Below are 25,876 nucleotides of genomic sequence, written 5' to 3'. Positions count from 1 at the left end.
AGTCCTGTCCTCAGCTTTGCCATGATCAGGTTTTGCTCTTTCAGATCTCAGCACAATTCCTTCAAAAGAAAAGCTTGGTGTTCATTCTGGCTTTTTTTCCTGAGTGTCTTAATCTGTTTTTGTTGCCTATAACAAAATACTTGGAACTGGGTGATTTATAAAGAAAAACGAAATTTATTGCTTACAGTTTCTGAGGCTGGGAAGTCCAAAGTCCATCTGGTGGTGGTGACAGTGACCCAGGGGGTCTCACATTGCAAGATGGTGGAAGCAGAGAGAGCACAGAATCTCCTCTTCTCTTAAAGCCCTCAGAAACATGCCCCTGGCCACCATTTTTAATCTATTCACTAGGCACGGTTCTACAACCTAATCACCTCTTCAAAGCTCCACCTTCCAATTACCATAATAGGATTTCCCACCATCTTAACAGTCACAGTAGGGATTAAGTTTCTAATATATGAAACTTTGGGACACGATTCAAGCTTCAATGAGTTTTGGGGGGACATAATTCAATCCACTACATTCTGCTCTTATCACAAAGAAATGATAAATTTTTGTGGTGATGGATATACTAATTACCCTTGTTTGATCATCAAGCTTATATACATGTATTGAAATATAACTCTGTGCCCCATAAATATGTACACTTACTACATGTCGATTAAAATTAATTAATTAAAAAATAGAACTACCATATGGTCCTACAATTCCACTTCTGGGTATATATCCCAAAGAAATGAAATCAGTATGTAAAAAAAAAAAATATGCACTCCCATGCTTATTACAGCATTTTTCACAATAGCCAAGATATGGAATCAACCTAATCAATGATGAATAGTTTATCAATGAGGAATAGATAAAGAAGATATGATATCTATACATAATGGAATACTATTCAGCCTTAAGGAAGGAAATCCTGTCATTTGTAACAACGTGGATGAACCTGGAGGACATTATGCTAAGTAAAATAAGCCAAGCAGAGAAAGACAAATACTGCATGATCTCACTTATATGTGGAATCTAAAAAAATTGAACTTGTAGAAGCAGACAGTAGAATGGTGATTGCCAGGGGCTGGGGGTGGGTGAAATTGAACTTGTAGAAGCAGACAGTAGAATGGTGATTGCCAGGGGCTGGGGGTGGGTGAAATGGAGAGATATTGGTCAAAAGGTTCAAAGTTTCAGTTAGACAGGAGAAATAAGTTTTGGAGATCTATTGTATAGCATGGACACTGCAGTTAAAAATTATGTATTGTACATTTGAAAACTGCTAAGAAAGTAGATCTTAAATATTCTCACTGTGAAAAATTAAGTATGTGATGTGATGGATATGTTAATTAGTTTGATTTTACCATTTATCAATGTATACATATATTAGAACATCATGTTGTGCATCATAAATATGTACAATTTTTATTTGTCAACTATACCTTAATAAAGCTGGGGGAAATAATAATTAAAAAGTAAATTAAATTTAAAAAACAAAATGTGACTTCACTTGCTTCTTGACTATACAAAATAATAATCTGTCATCTTCAAATAAGATGCCTTAAAAAGCATTGACATGGTGTATTGATTGTGAATGGACAGATTTAAAATCCTTCATTGCACTATTATTTTTCTAAGGTGGGTTGTAAATGGAGATTTAACTATGCTGATTTTGACTACATTCAAAATTCTTGCATTAGCCTGGGAAAAAATATCAGGGGCCTCACATCCACTTGCTTCTGGCAGTGACAAAAGAATATTCTCAAGCCTCAGATGATCTAAATTATTTCTCTGGTCTAAGTTTCTCAGTTTTCCCTTTTTCTCAGAAATCCAGAAGTCTTATTCCTGCTGTACTGCTTAATTGCCTTGAGCATGTCATTTAGTATTTCTGATCTTCAATTATTTCATCTGCGAAATGGGGCCAATAACACCTCAAAGTGCTGCTTAAAGACCAAGTGAGATAATTTATGTGAAAGTGTTTTGTACAGTAAATGTAAGGTAAACCATTATTTCATAGAAATAGTACACGAGTAAAGGATAAGATTTTTTTGTTCTTTTAAACTGGTTTCCCATTCTTGCTTAACAATATCGAAAGGGAAAAAAGAAAAACACTGTCTTTCATGTCAAAAAACAAGTGAGGCAGAATTGCCTCTAATATTTTCTGTCTTTGTACAAAAAGGCACCTGAACAGAGATATTTAGAAAGGAGCACTCAGCACCGAATTGTCCCTCATGCACAAGTCCCTAATGAGCCTCATTAGAGAACAGACACCAACACAGATAAGAGCAGATTGCTCACCACAGTATAGTTTTTATAATGACCACCTGGCCTACAGTTTTTATAATAATTTAACATTTTGCAGTAGCAGTACTTGGCAGAAAAATACTGGCCTTCCTAGAGGGCTTGACAATTTAACTGGTACAGTGCTGTAATAGGATGGCCTCAAATTACAATGCCATTTCAATTCTCTATCAAGAAGAAGGACATAGTGGAGGAAAAGGTGGGAAAGCTAGAAATGAGTGTAGTGGCTGAGAACTCACATCACCTGTTTAATCATGACTTTTGGTCATTTAATTGTGCTTTTGGTACAAGGTTCTCATAAGTATCATACCTGAGCTCACACCAGGGACACAGCTGACATGAAGGATAGGACTCTGACATAAGTTTTCAAGCATTCCAAGGCTATTTTGAACCAGAACAGTAAATACCTCATTTTGTCTCTCTGTTTGCAATAGTAAGAAAAGCATGGTGAAAACCTAAAGAAAAGTACCTGTCGGGTGGGTCATAGACCCTTCAAACCTGTTCTGTGCATACTGGGTCATAGACCCCTTATATGCAGGTCATGAGCTATGTAGTTGGAAAAATATCCTGGGAGCCATCGGCAAGGTTGACATGCTTTATTCAGATGCAAGCTCAGCCGCCAGTGGATCAGAACCATTGTATTTTATACCAGAGGCAGATAACCAAGGAACACATGGGCGCAAGTCCGGTAGCCAAGGAACACCTGGGCCCACGTGCACAGTTAGCGTATTTACATCAAACAGGCTGAGTCATGCTCAGCCAGATATGAGGTGAGGGAGCCTGACCAGTCTGTCTCCATTTTCCTCACACTCCACATCTTCAGGGTCCCTTGCCATCCAATCTATGCGTCTGGAGTCTTCTGTGAAGTTCCCTTAGCAAGGAGAGCTGATTCTTACATCCATAAGCCACAGCAGCAATACTCAGAAATATGTATCAGTCATCACTGGGGTGATTTTCCACAGGAATCCTGCAGCCACACTGGTAGGAAACTTGGTGCATATCCAGCAAGCAGACACATTGGCCACACAAACATTTGTATGTGTCCAGTCGAATATGGTGTTAGCAGCCACAAGACTATGGGCGAAAAGACAAAAGAGTTACTGGTATCAATAGAAGGAGTTCTCACCCCTCTGGTAGAATACATGCCAGTTTACCATCCCGAGAAAGGATGGTTGCAGGAATAGGTGTCTTAACTGGTTTACGATATCATACATTATCAGCTAACACTGGTGGATCTATAGGTTCTACATGTAACAGTATAGGGGAACTCATAATTGGCCATAATGATAGTACAAATGTGCTCTTTAGAATAGAGCATTTACCTGTTCCAGGTCATGTTACCTTTACTTGGGGAGGCCAGGTACCTGTCACCCAAGGTGAGACTTGCAAGTCCTCTTCCAATCCTTTCCCCCAAGGCCCAGCCAGGCCTACCCAGCATATATGGGGGGCTTCTACCCTCCAAGGCCATTCCCACTACACTGTCTGCCCCCGCTGCAAACAGGTTGGGGCTGGCAAGAGAACATATAGTCAATGGCCCGGGTTTATTTTTAATCACCATCTGTACTGCTCTTAATTCAGCCCATTGACTACTTTGCTTTATGCCATTTTCATACCACATGGTATCTGTTAAGGGCTGGACAGCAACAGCCATCCATGATGCTGAAAGGCCCATGATGCAGCCATCTGTATACCAGGCATGCTCCACAATAGGTCTCTGTTCTTCATGGAATGGTGTGACCTCTATCTCCAGGGGTAGGGGTTGTGTCAAGGTCTCCTCCACTTTGTCTACTGGTCCTAACACAGTTTATAATTCATTTGATAGAGGGCTTGTAGATATAGTACTCCTTTGTTCTATATATGCTCCCCATTTGGACAGAGTGCAAGTTTGAGCTACACCTGTTTTTTGGGGGGTTACCCATGTATTCAACCAACACAGTATGGGGTATGTTGTCCATACTAGGACCTTGGCAGTTCCTGTTACAGCTTCAGTGGCCATCAGGGCAGAATACACAGCTAGAACTGTTTCTCTATCAGAGAGTAATGCATTTCAGTGCCCTTCCAAAGCTGGGACCAAAATCCTATAGGTGTTCAGAATTGGTCCTGTTTTTGCCATAAACCCCATCCTGACCCTTCTTGAGTTATATATGCATCTACTTCAAAAGGTCTAGTGGGATCAGCCACTTATAAAGCTTGCACTCACTACACTGCCTTCTCTACAGCCCGGCAAGCACACTCTACCTCCTCAGTCCAATCCTAGGGGGCTCCCCTCTCCATCAGTGCATACAGTGGGCAGGCCATTTGGGCCATATGGGGTACAAAAGCCCTCCAATACCTCAGAAGTCCCAAATATGCCTGCAGCTGAGCTACTATTGTGGGCTGAGGGTATACATGTATTTTGCCTGTAATAGCTTTCAGGATGACTCACATCTTACCCAACCAGACGACTCCCAAGAATTTGACTGACAGCCCAGGTCCTTGTACTTTAGTTGCATTCACAGCCCACCCACATTGCTCCAAATGACCTAACAGCATTGGGGCCGCCTGAGTTAAATCTGCAAGAGAATCAGAGGTTAGCAAGTTATCATCAGTATGATGAAACACTGTAACCGTGCTGGGCCTAGTCCACTTGGCCAGGTCCCCAGCCACTAAAGCATGACAGATTCTTGGGCTATTCAGGTATCCTTGGAGTAACACCTGAAAACTCCAGTGTCGTCCCTCCTAGGTGAAGGCAAACTGATCCTGGCTATCAGCTGAGATCAGAACAGAGATAAAAGCATTTGCCAAGTCCAACACACAATGATAAGTTCCTAGCTGAGTTGTCAGCTGATCTATTAAATTGCGAGCTGAAGGCACAGCTGCACACAAAGGAAGCACCATCCTGCTCAGTTCTCGACAATCCATAGTCATCCTTCAGGCACCATCAGGCCTTCTCAGTGGCCATATCAGGGCATTAAATGGGCTATGTGCTGGATAAATAATGCCAACTTTCTCTAACTCCAATATAGTGGCACCTATATGTCTACATGTCCTCCTGGCAGGCAACACTGCTTTACATTAACTACACATCTTGGCTTGGGTAACACCTGTGGGTCATGTTTAGCATATCCCTGTAACACAGGCTTCACTGTCCATATTTGCAGTTGAAATTCTCCAACTGTTGTTTGCAGGTGTAAACCATAAAGTACATCTATATCCAAGATGTATTCAGCTACTGGGGATGCATACACAGTATATACATGGGAGATGGGAGGGGGGAGCAATTGTCCTATGCCCAATGGCAATGACACAGCTTTGACTTTAATAGTATGTACTCCATAGCCATCTACATTAACTGTGGCCCCTGGAAACTTATTTGGTTTGCCATGTATCAGGCTACACTCTGCGCAGGTATCCACCAATGCCAATACACACTGCACATTTGTCTCTGACCAATGTATTGCCAGTTCAACATGAGGCCTCCAGTCCTTGCCTGCCCCCAAAAGATAAGCATCTCGGCCTGCTTCCTGATTGAAATGGAACAGTCAGTCCACCTCTGTGGAAGTTGCCAAAAAATCTTTTAGATTCACTGGGTGTACCTTGCTCCCCTTGAGGCTCAGTGAAGCGCTGCTCAGGTGCAATTGCTGCCACAAGGCAAACAGGACCACATTTGGTTGCCGGTTGATTTTCTCCCTATTGGCCGTGGCCATGAGCAAGTCAAACCACATCTGCACATGGCTGGTCTTGCTCGGTCCTTTTGGGACAACATCCTGAGCATTTCTTTGTGGACTTGGTCTTCACCACATTTTGGGCCCCCTTTGCATGTCTCCTTATCCCCGCTTCACCCAGACTAGCCATCTAGTTGTTACTTCATGTATAGGACAACCAATGTATAGGAACAGTTTGGCCATCAGTGACCCAGACGATGTTGATGGAGCATTTTGCAGCACTATGTCTCTCATGCTGTCTGTAAAACATTCATTGTCTGGGCCATGGGTGTTCACATTAAATATGGACTGCTGCATCCCCAGCTCCTGAATTATTTGAACCAACTCGACATCCATTTACCATTTACTGACAGTTTCAGGCATTTCTCCAGCATTTGTCCACACGGTTTGGACAGCTGCATTCACCCATTCCGTCAAAGAATGATTACCCTGCCCCTGTGCATATCTGTGGCTATTCTGTAACTGCTGCTGCAGGGACAGGTAATGTGGTAATGGAGGCTAACTTTCCACCTCTTCACCAGAGCACATCACACTATCCACCCCTAGGTCCCACAACCATAGGAGCCAAGTAGCTAGGGGTTTGCCCTGTTTCTGTTGAAACTATTTCTCCAAATCAACCAACTTGGCCTGGGTGCATGGGATATAAGTAGTGAATTGGGTCACTTGTGGGTTGCCTACCAGTTGTCTGCCCAGTCCCATAGGCTGCTTCATTTTCTGATGAACAACAGTCGTGCCAGGAAATGTATAAGTTCCCCCAACTCACCAGTGGGTTCGTCATCATCCCCGGTATCAAAAGTAGGGATGACCTGTTGCTGTACTTCAGCCTCCAGAGCATGTACCCGCAATTCCAACATGTCTGCCTTTTGTTTCACATCTCAAAACTGCACCGCTTCATGTAGTGCCTGGTCCATGTTGGCTCTCAGTACAGTGAGCAACAGCCAACACCTGGTCGATAGGAAAGCAGCCACTGGGTACCACATACTTGAGGGTAGCCACATCTCCTCCTACTCCCAAGGAGCTAATGGCTCCCTTACTTGCTCGGAATCCTGCAAATGACTATGCCAATTGTTAGGCTGGTTCACAGACCATTCATATGCGGGTCACGAGCTAGGTAGTTGGAAAAATATCCTGGGAGCCATTGGCAAGGTTGACATGCTTTATTCAGATGCGAGCTCAGCCCCCAGTGGATCAGAGCCATTGTCTTTTATACTAGAGTCAGATAGCCAAGGAACACCTGGGTGCGCATGCAGTTACTGCATTTACATCAAACAGGCTTAGTCATACTCAGCTGGATATGAGTAAGGAAGCCTGACAAGTCAGTCTCCATTTTCCTTACAGAAACTACGAGCCTCATAATGTGCTGTTAATCCTTCCTTTCACTCTCTGTCATTCTCTCTCTCTTTCTCTCTCTCAATATTAATCCTTTCTCTCATTCTCTCTCTCTCTCAACATTAAAGGCATTTAGTTACCCCTGAACCTCATTTTGCTACTGAGTCAAATCTATACTTTTGGCCTCAGTTATGACAGTCAGATATACTGACCCATGCCAAGTTTTTAGAATTCTAAAATTTTATTACCTACAGAGGAAGTTAAAGGAAATGGGGTTTTGAGAAGATAGAGCTGAGGGCTCCTGAGTTCAACACATGTAAAAGGATATCATATTCTTATATTTATCATTGTGCCTACAATTTAAATTACTGTTTAAAAATATTATACAAAATGGCAATTTAACCACACTGTAAGAACACAAAGCAAATAACTGATTTAATGAACAGAAAAAAAAAAATTGAAAGGGAGTCACAAGAGGCCTGTGTTATGGGAATTGTAATAAGATCCACTAATGTTACCGATATCTCTGCTCACTCTCGAGCCCTTCCTTCATTTATGAGCCATTTTGAAATCAGGGAATTACATACTAAGGAAAACCATTTATCCAAAATTAATTGATCTGAAGAAGGATCAAGGCAGCTCAGGTAATCAGTTTACCAACTGAGTTAATTTATTTTATTTGAATTTCTGTTGCTGGATCACCTATTAGAAATACAGAGCTCAGGAAATAATACTAATGAAAAATAAGTTGCATTTGTGAAAGAAGTGTTTCTATACAAACAGTCATTTTGGAACACACTTTTCCTCCCAGCTCCTCCACAAATAATCATTAGGATCAATTAGCACCAACTTGGAATAACTGGCTTTACATGAAGTTGTCAACAGACAGGGCACAGTTGAAGCACAGTCCATTTTATTTTTTCAACTTGAACTTGGTAACCATGTTGAACCCAGTAAATACATTAGCGTTGTGAATTTTAGGACAAAAATTACTTTGATCTCTAACAGGAATATCCTATTGTCTTCCGTTAAATATACTTTGTAACACAAGACAGCATTGCTAATCTACCCTAGGAAGCTTGGAAATTTTGTGAGATAATATTCTAAGGGTTATATAGAAGCAGGATCCCTGAAGGAGGCTAAAGGACCAGTTAAGAAAAAAAATATTTTAAGGATAGTTATGTTATTGTTTTTATGTATTTTATCTCCATTTTCAAATTAAGCTGTGAATAGAGATATGATTAAAAACAAGCAAAAAAACACTTGGCTATATTCAGAGGTCCTGAGCTCAAACTCCAAGCTTAACATTTAACTTTCTGAATAACCTCAAGTAAATCCCTTAACCTCTTTGTGCCAATCAGTGTCCTCATCTATAAAATGAGAGGTTTTTATTACAGGGTTCTTTGTCTGAAGCGTTTTATGATTTTTGCCTCACTTTAAGGCCAAATCAGGTAAATGAAGAAGCTGTTTTGAATCATTTTTACCTTGCCACCCCACCACAACCAACAAGGAAAAAATGGTTATATTCTTCTATTTTTTAAAATAAAATTATAAAATTAGTATGTTACCTAGGTACCTAGTAAATAGCTTTCTGGCACTTTTCCTCCCCTTGTCCCTTGACACTATGGCAAAGAGGAGACCATGATGCCTACCATTGCAAAATTATCTCTGAGACTGCCTCTGCTTCTATGTCAGCTTCTAGATATCCAGGAGGCAGTGAACTTCCCTGTCCTCAATAAAGTCCTTCTATTGTCAGTGCTGGTCCCCACCATTGCTACTGCAATCATAATAATAGCAATAAAAACATTAATAATGATTTAAATGCTTAAAGATTTTTCATGCTTTATCTCATTTAATGCTCACAATATCTCTACGAGACAGGTATGGGTATTTCCCCCTATTTCACAGATGGGGAAACTGAGGCTTAGAGAAGATAATTTCAAAAAACAAAAAAAGGGAGAGCCAGGATTCAAACTGCAAGTGTCCAGGTCTAGAACCTTCACTTTTAGCCACTGTGTCATACTGAATACCTACGGTTGTACCCAGCACTGTTCTAGGCACTAAGAAGGAGGAGGCCAGAAAGCATTTGAAAGAAGCTATGGTCCCTGTGATCAAAGAGCATGGAATGTGCATATACAGAGAGGGCAACTATGGGTAACATTGTGGAATGCACTAGGTAGTTCAGAATTTTGAGAGAAGAATTCTATAGTAGTAGCTTTCTAAAGGAAATGCTTAAAATAGTCCTACTTCATCAGAATCATGGGAGGGGTGAGGGAGAGGGGAGGATGGAGAGAGGTTAGTCAATGCACACAAAGTTACAGGTAGATAGAAGGAATAAGCTCGTGTTCCAATACACAGTAAAGTGATGATGGTTAACAATAATATACCATATATATCAAACTAACAAGAATAGATTTTGAAAGTCCTGCCAATTACATGTATTAAAGCATCAAACTGTTCTCCATAAACATGTACAATTATTATGTGTCAATAAAATAAAAAAACGAAAGAAATGAACATGGGAAATTTGTAAAATAACAACTTGATAATATTTATAATAAATATACTAACATATTAATATCTTTATTATATAAAATGTTCTTACATATTGATGAGAAAATATTCTAACACCAAGTAAAAGAAAAGTGTAGAGAATTTGAAAAAGGAAAAAGAAAAAAAATACAGAGGGCCAATAAATATACAAAGCAACTAAAACTCAGTAGCACTAAAATTATCTTAAAACAATGAAATAGTGAGGTTTTTTTTCTTTTTTTGCTTTTTAACTGGCAAACATTACATACACATACATACATAAAACCACATAAGTATGAGGTTAAATATTTTCATACATTCCTTGTAAGAATATTAAATGATACAACTTTTCTAGAAAGTTATTTGGCAACATATAAATATATTTACAGTTGTTTATACACATGGACCAAATTTTCTAAATCCTAAAAGATAGTCAGAGATATGGGCAAAGATTTTTGTGTATGTATGTTCAAAGACAGAATTATTAAAAATAAGAATATATTAGAATCGACATAAATAAATAACAAAGTGTCAGTTAAATAAATGATGGTAAATGCAAGTGATGGAGTGTTATGCAGCCAATACACCATTTCTGAATATCTAATGCCAGGGGGTAATGTTTATTTGTTGAGTGAAAAGAGTCAGGATTAAGCAATTTATATATATATATATATATATATATATATAATCTTCTAACTTTTGTCTTTGAAAAGCATATATAATTGTGTTTACATATATGTCATCAATGAAAAGTATAAAGGAATACACCAAAGGTTAACAGCTACTACTATCTCTGGGGGGGGGGTCAAATTTGACTTTTCTTCATGTGTTTCCAAAATTTTTAATAGGTCTTTCTATTCAGAATCAGAGCCACCCACCCACAGGCATCAGGCAGCTGTTTCAGATAAGCCAAATGCTATCCCTTTGAAGGCTCAACACAGGCTCCTCAACAGCCAGGACCATTTTAATCCACTTAATTTCTCAAAGATATCCTCTTTCAAATCCATTCAGCTTTATTTATTTATTTTTTCTTTTTTTATTTTTCTTTTTATTTTTTCCTTTTTGTCTTTTTTACTGACGGGTAACGGGATCGCAACCTTCGGTGTCGCACCCGTACCGGGGACCGGCAAAGGGGTCACAACCCTCAGTGTTGCGCCCGCACCGCGCTCAGCCAGTGAGCGGGAACCGGTCTCTACGTGGGATCCGAACCCTCGGCGGGAGCGCCGCCACACTCCCAAGCAGTGCACTCTCCAGTGCGCCACCGGGCCGGCCCATTCAGCTTTATTTTTAATGAAAATTAATTAATATGATGAAATAAATTAGGATGAGAGAATAACACTCCAAATTTATTTGACACATAAAATATAAATCAATTAGTAGAATCACAAAAGTGGTATATTGAAGAGCACACAGAACTAGGATTCAGGAAACTTGGGTTCTGTGGCCCTGCACTTATTTTCTGTGAACTTTACAGTCTTCAATGGTTAAATAAGAGGACTGAATTAAATGATCTCTAAGGTTCATTCCAACTCTACAGCTGAGTAAGTCTAATGTAAAGTAACTTGAATATTCTTCTTTCTGTCAGTTTTCTTCCAAAATCACCTCTATATTCTCTAAGGGGAAAATCAAAACTGGGATTTTGCTTTTCAATTGTGACTCTTTAAATGATAATATATCCTTTTTACAACTCAATTTAATAATGAAAATTATGTATCTCCTCCATCCCCAAGTTCATGTTACTTTGAGAAAAATCAATGTTTTACAATCTAAGTGATCTACTGTGAAATTCGGGTCAGTTTTATTGATTCTGTACACAAGAAAGGATTCAGTGATTACCCATTATTGCATAAAGTTACTATGAGCCTAATATTATAATCATGCTTTGTTATGAAAAAGAATTCTAGTGTTGGATTTTATTGTAATCAATTGAATCTGACAAGGAAAAAAGGCATAATTGAGTAACCTGTAGGTTTTGAAGTACTCTAAATTAATACCACTGTCTTCTCTCATAGCTTTTTCACACAAACTGAGGAGTTCTTTTTACATTTTAAAGTATTTATTTCTCTATATTAATTTGATTATTATTAATTTTATTGATATAATTGTCATGACAAGGACAAATCTCAAAAAGAACCAGAAAAAAAAAAAAAAAAGAAAAACAAGCACATCATGAAAACTAATAAGGAAATGGTTATTTGGAATTCAAAGAGTCAAAATTTTACGATAGCTTGAGAGCGGGGTCTGGTTTAAAATTCTGACCCCAGTGAAGGGCAATATCTGGATTTGGTCACAAATAGCAGCAACACAAAGACAAAATTTTAAGTCATTTTTGCTGGCAACCCCCTGCCTCCAACGCACTTACCTTCTCCTTTCATACCTCTAAATATCCATTCTGTTTTCCAATCTAGATGGTGTCAGGCCTTAAAAACTAACACCACCTTAAGTGACATTACAAGCGGCGCCATTATGGGCGCACAAGGGTGTATTAACTTGGAAGATGGAGCCAGGAGGAAGTAGGGTGGGAGTGTCTGCGGGAACCTTGCCTTAGCCCTTATTGGCCAAATACGTGCTTCTGCGCTCGTGAACACTGCGTGATTGCAATAGCTAGGCATTGAGATAGGGTGCATGCTCTCGTAACCTTTAAGCTGACTGGAGGATGTAAAAAAACTTCCCTTCCCCATTTGCCTTTAAAAGCAAGTGCTTGCTCCCACTGCTGGTTCGGATCCTATATATGGATGGCCGGTGCACTCATTGGCTGAGCGTGGTGTGGCCGGTCTCAAAAAGGACAAAAAAAAAAAAGCTAGTGCTTGTGTGATAATAAATGGAACTGCTCGACAGAACCCCTGCCGTGTCTGAGTGTCCTTTAATGGGCTGGTTGGGGCTGGTGGCTGTGCTCACCTCTCTTCACGGCTCTCTTCCCCCGTCTCCTTCCAACAGGGACCAGAGGGAAAGAGGAATCTGGGCAATTCGCTTGCCCACCAAGGGAGAGACTGATAACGAGGCTAGGGCTGGTCAGGTCGGCCGGGGGCGGACATGACAAGATGGGCCATATTTAGGAAAACGAATTTCCAATAAACTCTAGCCTGCTAATGATTTGCTTTAAGGTGTTTCTCTGCCATGGGATATTTAAAACGTTAATAGGGGAGTCTAAGATGCTAAATTTGTTCAAGATTCAAAGGAAGTAATCTTTCATGGATAAATTCTAAGTAGTTACCAGAGATATTTTGGTAAGTTCTCCCCACTTCCAAATTACTCCGTACTGTCTCTTTCTAAAGCTGATTGCATATCAAACAATATGAAAAATATTGCTCTGCAAAACCAAAAGTAGGCATATCGATGTTGCTGCTTATATTAGTCAACTACCCACAGATTTTTTTTTTTTTGAACAAATGGATGTTCGAAATTCAGGCACAACATTCTAGCCCATTTTAGAAATTATGTGTTGTGATATTTTCCAACTAAACTGCGTCAAAAGATAGCAGGGTTTTTTGTAAAACTGTCTAATTAGCACTGGTCTCAGAATCATCCAGGAAACAAGAAAGGTTAGGTTTTTTGTATTGCCGGTGTTAAAGGAAGGTATTTTGTTTGTTTAATTAATAACTATAGACAACTTAGGTTTTCTTGATACTTCTCCCCCAAATTATAAAGGACATTTAAGATATCCTTCCATAATTATAAACTGCCCAAGAATAAACTGAAGTTTATAATAGGATGAAATTATTAACCTACCGGACAGAAAATTATACTACCAGAGAGATTTAAGGATCCATACTGACATTTTATATCAATGAAACATTAACAGAGGTGTTCAATTCAGATGTCATTTTTACAGAGTAGAATAATTCTGCTGATTCTTCCCTTTTGTTTTTACACACCAAGCAAATTCCCACATCACCAGCCAAAAATAAACCTTTTCTCTTCAGATTTGTGAATAAAAATGAAGCATTCACTTTAAACTGTTCAGTTACAAAAATATTTAATAAAGAATTTCTGAAGTCTCCTTGTCTATCTTTTCACAGCCATCTGAATTTCTCCTTTTTTTGTTTTTGCTTTTTTCCTCTTTTAACTGTGTCTCCAAGGCACTCAATAGCTGGATTTGTAACTACATCTAGAGTATAGTGAGCAAAATCTTCCTTTAGTTAATTTACAGTCACTAAGTAAGTTTATAGTCCTAGTGATTTGATTATTTTTATCTGTCACAAAAGGGACTCTCTGCTGTTAGAGAGAGCAATTGGGCTGGTATTATTTTATTATGTGTAGATTAATTAGGTTGTCAAAGCTTTTGGTTAATTACTGAAATGGCTGAACCTGTCAGAATTGCAGTGATTGACTATTAAAAGGAACCAAGGACTGGCCAGTTAGCTTAGTTGGTTAGAGCTCAGTCTTATAACACCAAGATCATAGGTTCAGATACTCGAACTGGCCAGCCACCAAACAAACAAACAAACAAACAAAAAATAATAAAAGGAAAAAAAACATAAAGTAACTAATAAAAATAAAGAGAATAATTAGAAATGGCCTCAGCCAGAAGTGGCAAGTTCTCACAAAGGCTGAACATGGAGAGGTGACACAAATATAGCGAAATCTCCACTGACATTGACCAGACAATCTCTGAATCTAAGAAAGCAGGCTCTTTACTCAAGATGGAGTCATCACAAATGGGTTCATTCATGGTGTCCAAAGTGTACTTGGAGTGTAAGTCACATGGATAAACACCTTCATGAGAGAAGAGAAATTACATCTGTGTGCACCACCCCTTTTCCATCCCCCCCAGCCCCACCAACTACTACTACTGCCTGCTTAAGAACTCTAGAATTTCCATGACTCACATGAACTCTAGCAAATTAATCCTACTTTCTGCAACTGCAGTGCATAATCGATATATGCATAAAAACCTTACACACTTAAAAACCTAGGTCATTTATGTACTTTCAGTTTATTAAATTTACACCCTCTGGGGACATCTGCAGAAGCTATAAATATTAAAGAAAACATCTTTTTCAAAGTTTACTCAACAGAACATTAAGCAGAATATCAAAATATACAGCTGTCTCAATTGACTGCTTGTGTATTACCACCGCATTCCTCTACCCTCTGTCCTCTCTCCCTTGCCCTCATAAGCCTAATGTAACATGCAATTAGGAGGATACATTTACCATACCCCATTCCAAAAATAGATTTATATTATATAACAAATTTGGGTTAAATATACAGTTTTTAAGTATTCATACCACTTTGAAACCCCCATTCAGTAGATAATCAAGAACTGCCTATATTTTAAGAGTCAGCCCTAAGATGCCACTCAGTAAAGCAGAGTTTGGCTCATTTAAAATGAGGAATCTCCCACCATCAGCTAATAACTCATCCATATTAATGGTGTTTCCCAGAATCTAACTGCTATACTCTTGCTATTTTCTTTACTTATGTGTTTCTTATATTTTTTATAATTTCTTACATTATACACAATCGAATCCTCAGTAATGACAGCAGATTTAAGTAGTGCGATTAGAAATTTCTTTTTTCACTTTTGGTATTTGCTTATAGCTTAGAAAAAGGGGAGAAGGGATTCAAACCTACCTGCTGACAGAAGTCCTACATAATCTTATACATAGCCAGAACTGATTTACAGATCAGCAGGGTAAGCATTATTAATGTTATCTAGAAGCTTACATAATAATCTCTTTACTGGATGTTTCAGGGACTCCATATTAAATGGTAGTGTTTTTTATTTATGTTCTGCTTACCTCCCTGAGCTACTGATTAATCTTCAACCACCGTCTATGTTCCAAACCCTTGTGAACACAATCAGGGCTTTATATGGTACAAAATTCTCTATGCTATCTGGTTATTTTTACTTCTGCATCTACGAAAGGTCTAGAAATTTTTGAAATTAGAGCCAAAAATACTAGTGCCTTCTTTGATGTAACTAGTATACATAGGTTATATTTTGATATTACTTTAGGTTATATTTTAATATTAAATGGCTACTATAGACATCTTAAGTTTTCTCCATATTTCTCTTCAAAATTATAAAGGACATTTAAGATATCTTTCCATAATTATGAACTGCCCAGGAGTAAACAAAAGTTTATAATAGATCAAAAATCATCTCAACCCTCTAATTTCAACTTCTTCCATTAAATCTTTTCCCACAGAGACTAATAGGCAGCAAAATGGAATGTACAAAGCGTTACCTGTCCAGGCTTCAGGAAGGAAAAAAGGAGCAAAAAACATGATAATAAAGGGGAAAAGCAACAATTTAGATAATCCAGAAACTGTATAATCAATGCCTAACCTGAGTTGACTGTTGTTAACATTTAAAAAAATTTCTGTAACTGCTTATTAAATACATTTCCTTTTATAAAAGGTACATTATAGTCAGTATGTAAAAATTGCCTTTCCCACACATAGGCAATGCTTCTCAAAATAAATGCACTTTCTAAAAAGGCTTAGCATTTAGCTGCAGCCTTTACATAAACAATTAATTAACAATTGAACAGAATATAATATGTGCAGCTTCATTTTACCTTTCCTACACGTACCTGGCACACAGAAAATGCATAATGAATACCTGGTTATTTGTTCAGTTGTCATTGTGCATTAGCAATGGAACATGATGTAGTCTGCTAAAACCTTTTATATCAGCCCTCCCTAATAAAGTTAAAGTGTCCCTTATCACTTTAACTCTTATTTCCCAAGGAAAACATTTTTCTTTTCTTTTCTTTTTTTTTGGCATCTGGTCAGTACGGGGATCCAAACATTGACCTTGGTGTCATAACGCCCTGCTGTAACCAACTGAGCTAACCGGCCAGGCCACCCAAGGAAAGTCTTAACATCATTACACAGGGATATACGAGTGTACTTCATGGAGAAATAGAATTAAAAGATAATATGAATCTTTTCATGAACTTTTTTTTTTTCCTTTTTGTCTTTTTTCGTAACCAGTAACGGGATCGCAACCCTCGGTGTCGCGCCCGCACTGCGCTCAGCCAGTGAGCGGACTGGTCTCTATATGGGATCCAAACCCTCGTTGGGAGCGCCGCCGCGCTCCCAAGCACCTCACTCAACCGAGTGCGCCACCGGGCCGGCCCTTCATGAACTTTTTGAAGTACTCTTGTATGTGTCTGAGATTTTGGTCAAACATCATTTAATCTCTTAAATCATGTCTACGTACAAATTATAATCTTATTCACAGAAAATGAAAAACAGAAACCCTACTACCATTAGTGCTCGCACAATCTGATTTTAACAATCAACTATCTGACTGAATGTCACAGTTCATCAGCCTTAAACACGGAATTGCATTTCTTGCTATATATCTATGACATTCTGGAAAAGGCTGACTTTTTACAGTTTCATTGTAGACCTTAAATAAATACATTTAACCCCCAGGAGCAGCCAGAATATGTCAGGGCATAATAAATGAGGGCTTCTAATCAGTCTTTGGCATTGCAATATATTTAAAAGGTAAATCCAAGCCAGTGGTGAGTCTGAGCCAATTCCTATACAGGCAGCAGACACCACTTGAATACCAGGAATACTCTAGAGTTTCATCTTGATTAGTAATGAAATAACCATCTGCCAAATGCGGGAAGTAGAGTGGCACTAATCAGGAAAATGATAGAAAAGTTACTTCTAAACTAATTGTCCTTTTGCTAAATGAAAACCTAAAGCATCGTGATATCACTTAAGCCTTTAAATATATCACTTTGGAATGAAAATGCACACCAAAGGCTTAGCAACGTAAAATGTAAATACTTTAAAATACAGTTTTCTGCCTTTTTTAGTAACAACGTATTGGCAGTTTACTTATGCTTTCGCTTATATTTACAAACCTACTGGGTACTACAGTAAGATGATCTCAGATTGTCTTATTTAATAAGTGACTTAAAACGTACATGTTAGAGCATTGGAAAACCCAGGAGTCTTAGACTGCTAAATGCTTTCTCCACTATTTATACTAACAAAATTTACAACTGAAGAATAATAGGATGAAAAGTCTAATTGTATATTAAGAAAAAAATATTTAGGAGATCCAATCAAGATGGCGGAATAGACGGTCCATAGCGTCACTCTCTCCCACAAATCAACCAATTTACCACTATAAAAATGTAACATCAGCCAAGCTGGGGCCGCTGGAGCTCAGGGGAAGAGGAGGAGAGACCTATGGAGTTCATGAAGGTGGGAAAAACTACGATGCGAGAAAGAAAAAGCTGCTTTGAGCATTTCGGGCCACGGCTGCTTTAAGGCTGGAACTGCTGCGCGCATGGAGCAGGAGCCAGCAGAAGCTGCAGCTGTGCCCTTCAGATGGAGTTTCTTGGAGGTGGCAGGAGAGAAGAGGGCCTTGGCGGCCTCCGGGACAAAAAGACCACTAATAGGGTTCCCATGGACCTGAACAGGAGCGAGGAGCCAGAACAACTGAAAAAAGGGAGCCATTCAGAAGCCTGTGAGTCATCGCAAGGGACCGGCGCAGGGCCCATCCCATGCGAAGTGTTTGCAGCATGGGCGGTGGGGGAGACAGGCCCACCAGGGGAACACTGGGGCACAGCAAGGACAGCTGATCTTCCCCCCAATCAGCACAGGACCACTCAGAGGAGACTGGTCGGGAATGCAGAATTGCAGGGGGTGCAGTTTGATTAAAAAACTCAGGCCCAGATCAGAGATTCTACAGAACACAGATCCACCGGGTCTCTGGAGAGCCAGAAGTACCTAAAAAGTCAACCATTAAACTCTGAGCTGCACAAAAAGCCTTCCCTAGGGAAACAGCAGCAAAGTAGCAATTTAAACAACCACACAGCTGAAGTACTGGTTCCCACAGGAAGTTCCCTAGTGTTAGAAGCAAAGGACAACAAATTAGTTCCAGCCCAGGCACACCACCAGGCACACTGCCTGGGAACTGCAGGCTTGGATCTGGGGACGGGACCCCACTCCCACCTCCAGGCAAATTGCACCAGTGCTTCGGGGCAACCCTGGGGACCTGAAGCATGGAGAAGAGGACTGGACCCCCCTCCCACAACCAGGTTCACCGTGCCAGCACCTCGGGGCCTGCCCAGGGACCCACGTCAAGGAGAAGGGGAGTGGACCTCTCTCTCACAACCAGGCACACTGAGCCAGTGCCTTGGGGCTCACCCAGGATCCCGGGGTATGGAGTTGGGGACCAGACCACCCAACCACAACCAGGCACACCACACCAGCACCTTGGGGCCTGCCCGGGGACCTGAGGCAAGGAGAAGGGGAACAGACCTCTCTCCTACAACCAGGCACACTGAGCCAACAATTCAGGGCCTGCCAGGGGAACCGAGGCTTGGAGAAGGGGACTGGACCTCTCTCCCACAATCAGGCACACCACGCCAGCACCTTGGGGCCCACCCAGGGACCCAGGACATGGAGAAGGGGACCGGACCTCTATCCCACCACCAGGCACACTGAACCAGCACCTTGGGGCCCACCTGGGGACCCGGGGTATGGAGGTGGGGACTGGACCTCTCTCCTACAACCAGGCACAACATGCCAGCAACTTGGAGCCCACCCAGGAAACCAGACCAAGGAGAAGGGGAATGGTCTCTCTCCCACAACCAGGCACACCGCGCCAGTGCTTCAGGGCCCACCCAGGGACCTGAGGCATGGAGAAGGGGACTGGACCTCTCTCCCACATCCAGGCACATCATGCCAGCACTTTGGGGCCTGCCAAAGGACCCGAGGCAAGAAGATGGGGACTGGACCTCTCTTCTACAACCAGGCACACTGAGCCAGCACCTTGGGGCACACCCAGGGGCCCAGGGTATGGTGCAGGGGACCGGGCCACCCTCCCACAACCAGGCACAACATGCCAGCACCTTGGAGCCCACCCGGGGACCCAGCACATGGAGAAGGGGACAGGACCTCTTTCCCACAACCAGGCACATCAATCCAGCGCCTCGGGGCCCACCCACATTCCCAGGGCATGGAGAAGGGGACTGGATCACCCTCCCACAACCAGGCACACCACACCAGCACCTTGGGGCCTCCCCGGGGACTCAAGGCAAGGAGAAGGGGAATGGACCTCTGTCCCACAACTAGGTACACTGCGTCTGTACCTCGGGCCCATCCAGGGACCTGGGACATGGAGAAGGGGACTGGACCCCTCTCCCACAACCAGGCACATAGTACCAGTGCCTTGGGCTCTGCCCAGGGACCAGAGGCATGGAGAAGGGGACCAAACACACACCACAACCAGGCATACCACCAGTGCCAAGAAGCATGCCAAAAATAGCACCCCCACGCAGGTGGGCCACCACAGCCACCACAATAACAGGCTGCTGCAAAAGCGGCTAGACACCACAGCCACCACACAGATGGCCTGCCAACCAGTGGAGTGCATTCACACAAGAAGAGTCACCAGCAGAGACAGTGAAAAGAAGAGGATGTCTCTTTCCACAAAACCCATTTCAGAGTGACAGAAGAAGCATCTGCTCTATGATAATATTGGGGGACCTGATCACATCTCTCAGCATTGGACAGATCATCTAGGCAACAAGTTAACAGAGTAACCATTATTCTTTCAGGAGAGAAGAAATCTAGGGCAATTAAAGGGGGGAGGGGGAGGGAATGGGGCAAGGGGAGAGGTTGGACAAGGGGCATAAAGAATAATGATTTGTGACAATATATATGCTAGTAATACTGATTTAATCAACATATCTCAATGTTCAATCCCCAAAATATGTATAATCGATTTTGATTCAATAAATAAATTAAATTATTTAAAAAAAGAAAAAAATATATTTATTGTATGGAGTTGACAAACTAAACACTCACAGAGAAATATATAGGTAGTTCTCAATAACAGGCAAATACTTTAGCCAAGATTTGATTAAATTTTCTTTAAAGTTGCCTATGCATGTTTGAAAAGTAGCAACGAGTATTGTTTAATTTGTCAGCTGGATTTTATCACTCTAGGTTTTGACTCATCCTTTACTGTCATCATAAATTCTCTTTTTGCTCATTCCATTATTTTGATAATGATAAATATTGACAACATTTTTTAGCATTTGACACATCTCATCTTTCGACAGAGGACTTGTTTCTGTCTGAATATGCATGTACAGGTATCTATCATCTAGCTAGTCACATCAGAAATCATCTTGGATGAAATACCTGGGGTAATAAGCATTTCCATTCTTCTGTGTTGACAGCCACAGTGCTCTGTAAACAAACTATAACGTTTTCATTTCCCTAGACAAGCTGCCCATTGATATTAGCAATATCTATTTCTGCACTGATATTTCATCAAAACAAACAAAATTAACATTAAAATGATTGATTTTTGGTATGTTTCATGAATAGTGAGAAGTCACAATCCTCCTGAGTCAACTGAATTCTTTATTTTCAACAAAGAGCAAATGTCCAGAAAAAAAAATTGCTAGTGTAACAGGTATGTAAAGAGTGTATTTGTGCCCTGTTCCAAAAAGCAAACAACTTGACTCTCCATAGCAGAAATAAAAAAATATGCTCTTAATTACATTGGAATAGGATAAAATCCTGCAGAAGAAACCATAGTCTTCACTAATGCCATTTTTGCCAGTCATGTTTATATACTGACTTCATTCATATTCAGTAAGAGACTGTAAACACTTTACCTATCTTAAACAGCTTGCAACTAGTGTACTTATGTATAAAAAGAAAATATTTTCTGTCTTTCTACCTACATATTATGAGCTACAGATATACAGCCAGATAATGGTTCCTAAGTTTTCCTAAGGAGTTTCCCTAGTGACAGTGTACTTAACAGAAAAGGCAGCCTCTGTTATTTTCTTTCTTTTTTTTTTTTTTTCCTTTTTGTCTTTTTTTACTGACCGGTAAGGGATCGCAACCCTCAGTGTCGCGCCCGTACTGGGGACCAGCAACGGGATCGCAACCCTCGGTGTTGCGCCCGCACCGCGCTCAGCCAGTGAGCTGGAACCGGTCTCCACATGGGATCTGAACCCTCGGCGGGAGAGCCGCCGCGCTCTCAAGCGGCGCAATCTCCATTGCGCCACCGGGCCGGCCCGAGCCTCTGTTATTTTCTGTCACAACCAGTACACTGAGCAAAGACTGTACTTTCCACCATACTAGTGATTGTCTAAAAGCATAGGCATTTTCAAGACAAACACACACTAAAGAAGAAGCTGGACAACTAACTAGGGTCACTGACATTAGCAAGATCTTTTATTCCAGGTCTCATTGGAATTTCTGGTATTCTGGCTGAAAACTCTCCACAAGTGCTGCATACATGCATGATTTCTGACCATACAACATTGTCTAATTTTAAAGGAGTAAAAGCATCTAACCCAAGAGACTGAAAGCCACACAAACATAAAACCAATATATCATCCAGCACATAAAGAAATATATAGACTTGCCTGTGTTTGTCTATTGAAGCATTCAATTCCAACCGCACTTCTTGCTAATCAGATTCTGGCAGCATGCTTCCTGTGAAGCTCAATCAGCCCCGTTTAATGAGGCTTAAGGTAAACTACTGTATTATATAGCACATGAATACATTCAAAGTGAACATACAAGTGACCAAATCCAACAGGATCCACCATCCCCACCAGGAAACCAGATCATAAAATTACATTAGAAGCAGAAAATGCAAACGATATGTAGAAAACATCACCTTTTGTCCAAGACATGCTAAGGTGTCTTGCTTGGTTAACAGCTACAGTGATAATAATTTCTCACTGCTACTAAAGGAGTAGAGGGGAGAGGACAGATAGAAAGAGGAGCATAGATGAGAGAGAGAAGGAAGGAAAGGAATATTTGCTTTCTCTCAGAGCATAGCAGGGAAGGGAGTGCTATACCAGTTTACACTGTAACCCCACCATGAGCCATGATCTGATGTGTGTGAGTATATGCATGTTTTAATTATTTTTGTATCCAACCAATAATGAGCACAATTAGCCCTACTGGTTACCTATCATACTTCCCCTGCTGCATAACATCTTCAACCAACTTACAGCAGCCACATTTTAATCAGAAGCTAATCTAACTTATATGCCCTTACCATTAGTTTCTATCCTAAGATCTACTTAGAAAGATCTCCCAGAAATTTCAAAGTATAGGTCCTTTGGAACAATTCAGGCTTATAGACCTCTAGGATCAAAGCTAGCAGGAGCTTTCTCATTCCAATCAATTCCAGAATGTGTCTCTTCAGCTTAGGAGAAAATAGCAGAACTATATAACTTGCTAACTGATTGTCTTATCTTTGCTAGAAACAGGCTGTCATTCAAATTATGAGAATATATAAGTACAATCAGTTAGTTGCCCTAAGCCATAATGGTGGACAGTTCAATCTTTATAATTCAGAAAATAGGTGAAACATAGGATATATTTCCCTAGATTGAATTTCAGAATATTAGATTCAGAATTTGGAGAAACAGTCCCCACCACCCAGCAAGGCCTGAGACCCACTGGGCTGACACACCCCATGTCAGCTGCACCAGAACAGGCAGCCATCATAGGAAACCCAGCCCAGGCCAGTCCCCACTGTCCAGAGAGGCCTGAGAGCAACCAGGCCCACATGACCCAAGTCAGCTGTGCCAGAACCAGGACCCCCAGGATCCCCAGCCCAGGCCAGTCCCCACTGCCCAGATTTGGCTGTCCCTGTCAGATCCAGGCAAGACATCAGGGTGGATCAAATGGACATGATACCCCCTGCAACCATGACTAAACACCAAAGGAAAGATACCAGAAATATGAAAAATCAAGAAAGTATGACACCACCAAAGGAAAACAATAACTCTCAAGCTCTAGATCCTATAAAAAAGGAAGTCCTTGAAATGACTGACAAGGAATTTTGAGCAACAATTCTAAGGAAACTAAATGAGATACAAGAAAACTCAGTTAGACAATACAATGAAATGAGAAAAAGTATACAGACCTGAAAGAAGAAAGGTACAAAGAAATCAATGCTCTGAAAAAGAATGTAGCAGAGCTTGTGGAGCTGAAGGATTCATTCAACAAAATAAAAAACACAACAGAGTGTTTAACCAGCATGCTAGAAGAAGCAGAACAGAATTTCTGACCTTGAAGATGGCCTGTTTGAATTAACACAGGTGGACCAAAGAAAATAAAGAAAGAATTTTAAAAATTGAAGAAAATCTAAGACAGAAAACAGAAAACCTTAAGTGCTCAAATATCCAAATCATGAGTATTCCAAGAAAGGGAAGAAAAAGGAAATTGCATTGAAAACATATTCAGTAAAATAATACCAGAGAACTTCTCAGGTATAGGGAAAGTCACAGATCTTCTGATTCAGGAGGCCCAAAGATCACCAAACATATTCAACCCAAAAAGGTCCTCTGCAAGATTTGTTATAGTCAAACTAGAAAAGCTCAAAGACAAAGAGAGAATCTTAAAAGCTGCAAGAGAAAAGCATCAAGTGACTTATAAGGGAGCCCCAATCAGACTGATGTCAGACTTTTCATCACAAACACTCAAAGCCAGAAAAGAATGGTATGATATATTTAAAATACTAAAAGACAAAAATTGCCAGCCAAGAATACTTTACCCAGCAAGGCTATCCTTCCAAAATGGAGTACAAATGGTATATTTCTCAGACAAACAAAAACTGCGGGAGTTCACTACCACACTACCAGCCTTATAAGAAATTCTCAAGAGAGTACTGGGTTTGGTACCTGAAAAACAACCATCACTACTGGGAATACCCAAGAAAAAACAAATCCCACCAGTAAAACAAAATATTTAACAATAAACAGAAAAAGTAGTTTATCTATCACTCCAAGAAACCAATAAACACAGAAGACAAACAGAAAATCAGAAAGAAAGGAATAAAAGATACTTAATACATTTAAACAAAAATCAAAAAATGCTAAGAGTAAAGCAACACCTCTCAATAATAACTCTAAATGTAAAAAGATTAAATTCCCCACTCAAAAGACACAGACTGACTCACTGGATTAAAAAGATGTACCCAACAATATGCTGCCTTCAAGAGACTCACCTTACCTGTAAAGATACACATAGACTAAGAGTGAAAGGATGGACAAAAATATGCTGCGCATATAGAAATGAAAAATGAGCTGGAGTAGCTATTCTTATATCAGAAAAAATAGACTTTAAAGCAAAAACCATAAAAAGAGATAAAGAAGGCCACTATAGAACAATAAAAAGATCTATCCATCAAGAAGACATAATAATCATAAATATATACACACCCAGCATCAGTGCAGACAGATATATAAAGCAAACACTATTAGACCTAAAGAATGAGATAGACACTAATGCCATAATAGCAGGGGACCAGAACACCCCACTCTGAACATTGGACAGATCATCTAGGCAAAAAATCAATAGAGAAACACAAGATCTAAATGACACATTAGACCAATTGGACTTGGAAGATATCCACAGAACATTCCATCCATCAACCTCAGAATACTCATTCTTCTCATCAGTACATGGAACATTGTCAAGGATAGATCACATGATAGGTTGCAAATCAAGTCTCAACAAATTCAAAACAATTGGAATTATTCCATGTATTTTTTCAGATCACAATGGATCAAAATTAAAAATCAATAACAACTGAAACTCTGGAAACTATACAAACAGAGGGAAATTAAACAACATTCTACTTAATGACATATAGGTCCAGAAGAAATAAAACAGGAAATCAAAAATTTCTTGAAACTAATGAAAGTAATGATACATCATATGAAAACTCATACCAAGGGGGAAATTTATAGCATTAAATGCTTACTTCAGAAGAATTGAAAGATGGCAAGTAACAAACCTAACACTTCAACTTAAAGAACTAGAAAAACAGGAACAATCCAAACCCAAAGTTAGTAGATGGAAAGAAACAATTAAGATCAGAGCAGAACTAAATGAAATAGAAACCCCCAAAATGATACAAAAGATCAAGGAAACAAAAAGTTGTTTTTTTGTAAAGATAAATGAAATTTATAAACCTTTAGCAATGCTAACTAAGAAAAGAGAAGACCCAAATAAAGAAAATTAGAAAGGACAAAGGTGATATTACAACTGAT

This window comes from Galeopterus variegatus, unplaced genomic scaffold, assembly GCF_000696425.1.
Source record: "Galeopterus variegatus unplaced genomic scaffold, G_variegatus-3.0.2 Scaffold1811, whole genome shotgun sequence".
Lineage (NCBI taxonomy): Eukaryota > Metazoa > Chordata > Mammalia > Dermoptera > Cynocephalidae > Galeopterus > Galeopterus variegatus.
The sequence above is the reverse complement of the archived record's forward strand: the minus strand, read 5'-3'. Positions refer to the sequence as shown.